The following is an 11,029-nucleotide window of genomic DNA, read 5'->3' on the forward strand; positions in this document are numbered from 1 at the left end:
GCTCAGAGCAGGGTTCGAACCAAAGACTTTCCGAAAGCGACTGTCATACCACATAGCCTCATAAAATATCTGCGGCTATATGGACTTGTGGTATGACACTCGCTTTTGGATCGGAAGGTCCTGGGTTCGAGCCTCGCTCACCACATATTTCGAGTCCTTGGAATAGGCTTTTTACTCACATTCTCTCACCGCATTCAGGTGTAAAATGAGCATCTGGCCGTTAACAGCGTTTTCTCTGTCTGAAAAAAAGAGTATAATACCGCCTTACAGACGTCATGTCTTGTCCTAAATGTTAAATGTTGCTGTTGGACAACGACTCCTTGTAAAGCGCTTTGAGCACGTTTAGTGGATATTGCGCTATATAAAATCTCAATTTACGCTCAATTTAAATAAAATATTCAGTATGGAGCCCATCCCGACATGACACCGTTTTGTAATGATGGGTTTGAAATAGGGAACAAAAGTATGACGTCAAAAGAAACTGGTTCCAATTTCATTGAACGTGTAAAACTACTCTCCCGTAGGACTGGACATATAACGTGTGTAATTGATCTTCTGATTTCAAAGTAATGACATCATATTTTCTATTCTAAATAATATTGGTCGTCAATGAAAAAAAAAACAACATCGGTCCAGGATTACTGGACGTAAAAGAGCAAGGATATAAATATGGTCTTTATTGACAACCAACATATATTACTTGGACTACAAAATATGACGCCATTGCTCTTAAACCAGAAGATTAATTACACAAGGTATGTATCCCGTCCTCCGGAAATGTGGCTTTACACTTCCACTGAGGTTGTAACCAGAGTTCTGGGTTCGAGCCTCGCATACTTGAGTCCTTGGAAAAGGCTCTTTACTCATATTCTCTCACCCTACGCAGGTGTAAAATGAGAACCTGGTCGTTAACAGTGTTGTCAATGTCAGAAAAAATTGAAATATCGTCTAACAGGCGTCATGTCTCGTTGTACATGTTACTTGTTACAGTTGGTCAGGGACCCTTTGTAAAGCGCTTGGAGCACGTTTAGCGGATATTGCGCTATATAAAAGCTCAAGTTGTTTTTTTTTTGTTTTTTTTTTGTTTGTTTTGTTTTATGTTTTAATTGTCGGAAATATTATGCATATTACTCAAAGTACATTGGAGCAAGAGCAAGTTAGAAATAAGAAAAAATAGATAGATATTAAATCTTTATGATCTTAATAAAGATCTGAACAAGTCTTAGTGTGTATGAAAGTTGCCAGACAAAGCAAGAAAGAAAAATACAAGAAAAAAAAACGATCCCTAAATATATCAGTCTACTTCGACTGGGGATCGAACCTCAGACTTTCAGATTACCAAATGGACGTGCCACCATTACACATGTGTCGTATGATCTTTTATAAGACATTTAAATTATTATATTATATTGGTAGTAAGTAAATATAAAAACACATCAACACACTAATAAACATGCTCCCCATAACATTTACAAACGGACTTCCACACACTCTCTCCAATTTTTTACCCCTTTAGAAATTTTTAATGTTTTTTTAGTTTAAAATATAGAAATTAAAATTTATTTCAAGATACAATTTGAAAAAATAAAAAGAAAGAAATAAGTTATGGGGTAGGAAAAAAGGCACCACAACATTTATATTTTTTACAATTCCATAAAGACATTTTTTAAAAAATATGCCCTTCCGCCACAACATCATAAGATATCGTCACCTAGGCATTCCACGAAGCAATATAGATATTTCATCAAACAAGATGTCTGATGTCAACAGGAATCACCCATGTTGTCCAAGTGAGCAAATTGGGGGGGGGGGGGGGTTAATAATCATGCCCAAGGAAAAAAAAGTGCCTGAAACAGATCTCGAACCGGGGACCTTCCGGAACCAGTGCAATGCCTTAAATCTCTCCTTACCATCCATAGGAAAATCGTCACATTTGTTACGACGCAACCAACAGTTTTCTCATTCTGATATCCTCTGTACATCACAAATTATAGAGAAAATATTTTATTCTAGCGATAAAAATTAGACACTGGACAATATTATGTATGGAATGTACTTGTTTCTTTACTGTTTGAGTAGAAAATTTGTGTTGGGTGGGTGTGAAGTTTCAGGGAAAATTCTGAAAATGATTGGTAAGGAGAGAGTTAACCACTCCGCCACTTCGCCAAGATATAAAGATATAAGGGTTTGTTTTTGTTTTTAATTGGGTGAAAGAGGACGTTCGTGATGTGGATTACTGGATTGTAATAGTGTAGCGATCTCCTTAAAACCAACAATTTACGTCAATGATATGACCACTTTCAGGGTTGTGTTGGATATCTTGCCAGTCGAATTTGATCGTCCCAGCCAATTTTGATTCAAGTATTAGATTATATAATTACTCGTACTGTAAACTGTCAGCCCAACTTGGAAACATTCCTATGTCAAGTTAACCAGATGTCAAAAAGATGGACTTAGTTTAAAAATGATCAGAAACGTGTCACTTTTACTTTTTCCGATGTCTAAGACAACCTTTTTAAAAAATGAAAAGAAAAAGAGGAAAACTTAACTCTAGTGTATGTATTTACAGGTCTGATAACCAATTTGTTATGGGCTCATTATTGTATTGGAAATGTTCTCAAATCATCGCGAGATATACTCCATTACAACTTTATATATATATATATATATATATATATATATATATATATATATATATATATATATATGACAAAGAAAGAGAAGAGTAATATTAGTTTTCTGAGGTTATCTGATCAAAGAGATGAATGGCGTATCATGATCACCGATGTCTGGCACAGACTTGGTACTTGAAGAAGAAGAAGATAGATATATATATATATATATATATATATATATATATATATATATATATATATATATATATATATATATATATATATCTTTCGATGGAATCAACATTTTATGACAAAATTGATGTTAAAATAATAAGTCAAAATACACATAACCTATCAAAGTGATCTCTCTATGGTGACATAATACATTTTCTCTGTGAGAAATATGGAAATTTTCAGACAATTCCATGCAATAGATTCTGAAAAATATTTGACACAGTATCCCATACCCCTAGAAAAATGACACTTGGAGAAAATAGCAAAATAACTTTCCATTTTTCACTTTTCTTACTACCTATACCTTTATCGATCGTTTTATTTTTCGCGCCTTTATAGTATATTTTGAGAACTTTGACTTTACTTGTATTATTTATAAGATAATAAAATATCATTTTCCTCCAAAATCTCAAAATCATTTTTTAAAAAGTATTTCCCTAAAAATTAGACCCAAACTGCCTCTTTAAATGATCCCATAGTTGCGTCCGGTTATGAAACCTGCTAATGTGTTCACCTCGAAGTATATATAGATAGTAAGCGCTTGGCCAAGGAGTTCACAACATTGCCATCCGGAAGTATAACGGACCAACACACAAACTATGTGTAACCATGAACTTTTATAGTCTGGTTAATATAGTTTAGTGAGAACAACTCACAAACGCGGATGGCAAAAACAATAACAAAGGCCTGAGTCACGTCATCTTCGAACTATCTATATCCATTACAACCGTAGACCCATGATAATGTGGGTTATCAGACCTGCAAATATACACACGTTGGTTAAGCAGGAAACGATCCCTTTAAATATATTCAACGTCTATTAACCCTGAGGTAATTGACCTTCATTAAGGTTGGCGTAACAGAGATGTAAAATAGGACTATATCAATCCGTGGACTACTTTTACCACATCAAACACCCATTACCACATTTCTCAATGCCCAATAAAATGTAATTCTTGGAACGGAAATAGGAACTATTTAACACTGACGTACACCGATAAATAACATTGTTTTTCAAAATTTGGCCAGAAACTTCTTCTTCAAATATCCATCGATAGAAGGGACCTTCACCTTGTCAAAAAAGCTTCAACTCGAGACTTCAAAGAAGTCTTTAAGGAAGTCTCGGGTTTGAGAACTTTTGACAAGATGAGGGTCATTTTAATCGATCGGTATTTAAGGGACAAATTTTTTGGCCATTTTTTAAAAAATGTATTTTTTCAAAATATTGCAGTATAGATAGTATTCAATGAACAAGGCCAAGAAAGGAAACGTGATTTCTTTATTTAGCTTATCTAAATCAGATGATCTAAAAGGGGTGTGACTTAACATTATGTGGCTATGTGGTCTTTTGATATGACACTCGCTTTCGGATCAGAAGGTCCTGGGTTCGAGCCTCGCTCAGCGCATAGTTTAATCCTTGGAAAAGGTTTTTTTACTCACATATTCCCTCACCGTACTCAGGTGTAAAATGTGTACCTGGCCGGCAACAGCGTTGTCTCTGTCCAAAAATAAATTTGTAATATCGCCTAACTGGCGTCATGTCTCGTTCTACGTGTTAAGTGTTGCTGTTGGTCAGGGATCCTTTGCAAAGCGCTCAGAGCACATTTAGTGGATATTGCGCTATATAAAAGCTCAAGTTTTTGTATTTTTTTTAGTGAAAAATTGTAAATGCACTGGCTTGACCTTTCGTTCGTAATATACGATTGTGTGTACCTATAATAAAGCCCATTCATCAATATTATCTCTTTTATTTGTTTGTTTTAACTATAATTATAGTCTATTTATATTTGCAAAAACGGGGTATTTAACCCTCTCCTTACCACCTATTGGGAAATCGTCACATTTGTTACGATGCAACCGTCACTTAATTATCTCATCCAGATTTCATTCCTTTTTGCCATAGCTATAAAAACTTGACATCCTGTAATAGAGCCTATAGATAATTCGAAAATGACGTCACTCTGGTCTTTGTTATTGTTTTTTGCCATCCACGCTTATGAGTACTTCTCACTAAACTGTATTATCCAGACTATAAACGTTCATGGTTACACGCAGTTGTGTGTGTTGGCCAGTTATACTTCCCGATGGCAATGTCATGAACTTCTTAGACAAGAACATACTATATATATTGGCGAACAATATTATGTATAGAATGTGCTTGTTGCTTTTCTGTATGAGCAAGATATGTCTGTTTTTTGTTTTTTTGTGTTGAGTGGGTGTGAAGTTTTGGGGAAAATTCTGAAAATGACCGGTAAGCAGAGGGTTAAAGTTATTTGATATTTTTGTAACCTATAGAACCCCTAAATGATTAAGATATGATAATATGATATCATGATTAATATACCAGATGTAAGTCTTCGACAACATATCACGAGCTGAGGAGTAATTGGAATTTTATCTCCATTTTTGGAAAGTTTTGAAGTATTACGATACATCCATTGCGATCATATTTTATACAATGGCTTCTTCTGACTAAAAATATCATTTGTTCACATCGGAGAATTGACGCAAAAGTTATGTTCGAATATCAAATGGCTGAAGTTTATATACGGTTATTAACAAAAACATAAAATATGATTAGATTTTCTTAATTTGAAGAAATGTGGAGATAGAACAAGTTAGTGCTCAGCCCACGAGATATGTGCCTGGGTACGGCTAAGTCATCAATAGGGGTGAAAAAAAATCGTGACGTCACACTTTCTACTCTTCCGGTTCCAAACTCCCTGGAAGTGTTTCATAACCAGCCCTTCAGAGAACTGATCATTAATAGGATACATATTAAATCATAAGGTGGCATAACTATTTTAGTAGCAGGATGTATAGATAGTATGCGCTTGGCTTAGAAGTTCACAACATTGCCATCCTGAAGTATAATGGACCAACACACAAAACTTTGTGTAACCATGAACGTTTATAGTCTGGTTAATACAGTTGAGTGAGAATTACTCATAAACGCGGATGGCAAAAGCAATAACAAAGACCAGAGTGACGTCATCTTCGAACTATCTATAGGTAGATTATAAGAATTACGAGACGTAAAAGAACGAGGATGGATAATCTTCATTGACGGCCAGCATTTATTTAGACAAGAAAATAACAGGTCATCATTCTGAAATCAGAAGATCGATTGGATTCAATCGTCTGATGTCAGGTCGCCTAGCGACGGAGAGCAGCGTGGTTCTAAACAAAGAAAATCGGTACTTTTTATTCTTCATGCTGGCAAGAACTTTTCATATGTCATGTGATCAAAATGTATAATAATCAAAACATGATCATACTTATAATGTTTTTCTTCTCCGGATACACTTTTATGCTCGTCGGAGAAGTATTTCATAAGGGCGTCCGCCATTGTTACGATAGTTTAGAGCCAGTTACTAAGTTACTATGCATCATTTCGAGGGAAGTGACGTGATGACTGTTGAAGGCTACTAACCAGTTGATTTTTGACCAATCAAAACATAACATTTGTGACACACCCTCACACGTGTTCGAACAAACAGTTGGTTGTTTATAAACAATAACGTGGATGAAATCGACCTCTCTCTGATCATTTTTTTATTGTTTTTATACCACCAGTTTTGTGTGTTGGTCCGTTATACTTCCGGATGGCAATGTTATGAGCTTCTTAGCCAAGCGCATTCCATCTATAATACAAGGTATAGATAGAATGCGCTTGGCCGAGGAGTTCACAACATTGCCATCCGGAAGTATAACGGACCAACACACAAACTCTGTATAACTATGAACTTTTATAGTCTGGTTAATACAGTTTAGTGAGAACAACTCACAAACGCGGATGGTAAAAACAATAACAAAGGCCTGAGTGACGTCATCTTCGAGCTATCTATACTTCCGGATGGCAATGTTATGAGCTTCTTAGCCAAGCGCATTCTATCTATAATACAAGGTATACATCCAGTCCTCCGCGGTGTCTGATGATAACAGGAAATCACCCATATTGTACAAATGGGCAAATTTGGGGTTAATAATCTTGTATGAGGAGAAAAAACAAAATATCCTGAAGCAGGGCTCGAATCCGAGACCTTCTTGGTCACAGTACAATTCCTTAACCACTCAGCCGCTTCGTAGCAGGAGATAATATAAAAGGCACTATATTTTATTTATCAATGTGTTTATGTTCAGGTAAGTACAATCATTCTCAGGAACGGACAGAGATGCATCTACGAGGTGGAAGTCGGTTTGGACGAATTCAATCCCTCGTGGGGGCGGGGACATACACTCCTCTAAGCTTGGTGAGAAATTGCCAGGCTTCGACACCAGTAAGAGGAGACATTGGGTGGCTGCGAATCAGCTTCGGTCGAGGAGCTGCCTCACGGCAAAAGCGCTTCATCAGTGGGGACTTTCCACCTGTCCTCATGTACCCGATGTGGGCAAGAACCCGAAACCGCAGAGCATCAAGTTGAACGGTGTGTTGTGACGATGCTACCGGGCGAGTTCGTGACGCGACGGTGCACGAATGCGGACCGGACTTCGCTGATTGTGTCGATCGTCATAAAACAGTAGTGTGTGTGTGAGAACCATTAGAAGCTGTTGCCGAATAATAGATGATGTGCGCTTGGCTAAGAAACTCACAACATTGCCATCCGGAAATGTAACGGACGAACACAGAAAACTATGTGTAATCTTGAACGTTTATAATATGTTTAATAGATAGTATGCAGATGACGTCACTCAGGTCTTTGTTATTGTTTTTTGCCATCCGCGTTTATGAGTAATGCTCACTGAACTGTATTAACCCGACTATAAACGTTCATGGATACACACAGTTTTGTGTGTTGGTCCGTTATATTTCCGGATGGCAATGTTATGAGCTTCTTAGCCAAGCGCATACTATCTATACAGTTTAGTGAGAATTACCCATCAACATGGATGGCAAAAAATAACAGCCATTTTCATGAGTCTTTCTCAATAAATTGTATTCACCAGACTCTGTAAACGTTTAAGGTTACACATGGTTTCGTGTGTTGGTACGTTATATCCGGCTGGCGGATATTGTGAGTATTTTTTAAAAAAAACTAAACGCATAGAGCGGTCTTGTGGTATGACACTCGCTTTCGGATCGGAAGGTCCTGGGTTCGACCCTCGCTAAGCATTGTTGAGTCCTTGGTAAAAGGCTCTTTACTCACATTCTTTCACCGTACTCAGGTGTAAAATGAATAGCTGGCCGTTAAAGGCGTCGTCTCTGTCGGAAAAAAAAATTTGTAATATCGCCTAACAGGCGTCATGTCCCGTCCTACATGTTAAGTATTGCTGATGGCCAGGAATCCCTTGTAAAGCACTTTTAGCGCGTTTAGTTGATATTGCTCTGTACAAAAGCTCAAGTTTGTTGTTTTGATTTTTGGGTTTGTTTGTTTTGTTTTTTTTTTTTGTTTGTTTTTTTTTTTTGTTTTTTTTTTTTTGTTTTGTTTTGTTTTGTTTTTTTCACGCGTAGGACTCGCCGTTTCAAAACGGTTTAATGTCGGGATGAATATTTTGAGTCGTAAAAGTGAATATATAACTTTATATATATATATATATATATATATATATATATATATATATATATATATATATATATATATATATAGTCCTTTAGACCCATTAGGCCCATGGAGCCGAAGTTTATCCCGGTTTCTATAGCGAGAATCGGACAATAGCATTGACTTGCTACCCTTTGGATAGGACGCTAGTCTATTGCAAAGGACAAAGTACTTTCCGGCAGATCTAACGGACACAGCAGCTATCCAATCACTGCTGGGCAGACAAAGGGGATGTGGGAGGATCAGATAAAAAAAATCTTGACTGCTCCAGGGATCGATCTAGGTCCCTTTGATTGTGAAGCGAGTGCTCTACCAACTGAGCTATTGGGACCCCATATCATTTAAAACTAAGATGGTAAGTTATACAAACTTTGAGATTTGCTCCCAAAATATACGAAAGATCATTCATTTTCCACCACTATGATGAATAAAGATTATCCAAAAGTTTCTTCTTCTTAAAAAAAAAAATTTGGCTTTAAATCGGTCGGCGGATCAAGCCCCTGAAGTCCCAATTTAAACGACCGGCGGATCAAACCTCTGAAGTCCCAATTTTCACGACCGGCGGATCAAACCTCTGAATTCTAAATACGAGCTTGGCGCACCATGTTTTATTTAATTTTTGACGATATCATCAGAAGTCTGATCCGCCCAAAATTAAGTAAAACGTGGTGCGCAAAGCTCGTATGTATGTAGACTTCAGAGGGTTGAGTCGCCGAGCGTGAAAATCGAGACTTACTTCAGAGGTTTGATCCGCTGACAATCGACATTCAATTTCCAGCAAATAGTTGATTCCGAAATAATACCGCTTCGAAACGGTGGATCACATATATTTTCTTAAACTGGCAAAAATCTAAAATTTCAGGTTTTGATATAATATATGTTTAACCATTTAACTTCGCGAAGCCCCAGGTTTGAAAGTTTTGTGCTAAGATGAGAGTCATTTAAATCAACTGATATTTCGAAGGACGATATTTCTGGCCAAATTTTTAAATACGTGTTTTTTGTTTGTTTGTTGTTTTTTTTTTTGTTTGTTTGGTTTTTTTTTTTTTTTGGGGGGGGGGGGGGGGGGGGATTTCCAGAGTACAGCAGTTAAATGGTTAGTCTTAAATTCATTTCAGAACTTATTTTGGTACAAAATAGCACGATACCAATTTGAAACAATGGGTCGCTTTTGAGGGCCCGTACATTCCCCCGTTGATTCCACACAGTTTACTCAATCAAGCGCACGCAAATTACAACCATACCGACGTGTACTTACTCACAGGTCTGATAACCAAATTGTTAACGATCTCATATTTTTTTTTTTTGTAATGGAAAATTAATACTCCTAAAGCCAACGCATAGTATTGCCCATTACAACAATGATTAAACAAGTCCATAATTTATTGCATTCGGCTATCAGACCTGAAAAAAATATGTGTACCTAGATCTATACATACGCATTCACATTTTAGCCGCTCACCTTTTTGTTAAGACGTCATCAAAATGTCCACTCAGTCAAGTGATCAAGGTTTCAAGTTAACTCCCTTCGTTCGAAATGAAAATGGTTGTAGATATATATCAGTTGTTTATTATAAATATCATTAGTATGTTGTTGTTGTTTTTTTTGTTTTTTTTTTTTTTGTTTTTTTTTTTTTGTTTTTTTTTTTTTTATTTGGGTTATTTTATTTTTTTTATTATTAAAGATAGTCACTTTGATATAGCCGACGGTGTATGCCAATGAAGCTATGAGGGTGATGATAAGAAGTGTCACGCTCTTTCTGGAACTCTCCTCTCTCTTTCGGTGTTCTTCTTTTTCTTCTTCTACGTCTTCCTTCGCCCAAAACGGTACCGCACTAACAACTTTATAGCATCTAACTTTTAGCTAATTTCTGTCTTCTTATTTATATCTGTTACTGGCTCATTACTCGCTTCCAACCAGAGCACGTGCTATTTATACGAACCTCACCCATTCGTCGCTGCGTCCACCTTCTGGATTTAAGAATTAGGGATCAAAAATCACATAGGGGCTAGCTCGCTTAGCCAAACAGGAATCAGCAGTTAGTTGTCGTTGTAGGAGTCGGTTTGTTGGGTGCGTGGGGTGCGGCGTGCGTGGTTGACGCTCGGCGGCGTGTCACACAAGTAGGCAGGGGAGGCAACCAACGAGGCGAGTTGATGACGGCTTCTGTGAGTTGGGAGTTAACTAGGTATTGTTTAGTGTGAAGGAGTGAGTTAGTGGAAAGTTTGATAGAACTCTAAAAGGTTCTTTTGTTTGTTATGTGATCTAATTATAGCATAATGACAATTGGCAGTGGAGAGAGAGAGAGAGAGAGAGAGAGAGAGAGAGAGAGAGAGAGAGAAAGAGATAGAGAGAGAGAAAGAGAAAGAAAGAGAGAGAGAGAGAGAGAGAGAGAGAGAGAGAGAGAGAGAGAGGAGGCTTGTAAATGTTTATTGTTTGACTCCGCCTTAAAGTATGACGTCACATGTCTCGTGACTATCAAGGGTTTTTGGCGTTATGGAGACCACGAGATCTGATGACGTCAGTTGTTTATTATAAAATGTTACGAAATATGTGTTCGATCTCCTCCCACGCGTCTTACTGTTTTTAGTTTGTTTTGATTCTGTGTTTGCAAGAATCGGATAGTCCGTAGTTATCGTAAT

At 37.0% G+C, this 11,029-nt stretch overlaps 1 protein-coding gene across 1 annotated transcript in view; it reads right to left on the bottom strand.

The window, feature by feature from the left end:
* Positions 1 to 10,362, bottom strand: part of LOC144975425 (uncharacterized) — a 145,166-nt gene extending 134,804 nt beyond the window's left edge. Inside the window, exon 1 of the mRNA XM_078919483.1 lies at positions 9,852 to 10,362. The gene's annotated coding sequence lies outside the window, so the exon portion shown is untranslated. The remainder of the gene's footprint in view (positions 1 to 9,851) is intronic.
* Between the last annotated feature and the right edge of the window lie 667 nt (positions 10,363 to 11,029).

Source organism: Berghia stephanieae, chromosome 6 (genome assembly GCF_034508935.2).
Source record: "Berghia stephanieae isolate SIO BIC M18660-M18661 chromosome 6, UCSD_Bste_1.3, whole genome shotgun sequence".
In the NCBI taxonomy this organism is placed as follows: Eukaryota; Metazoa; Mollusca; class Gastropoda; order Nudibranchia; family Aeolidiidae; genus Berghia; species Berghia stephanieae.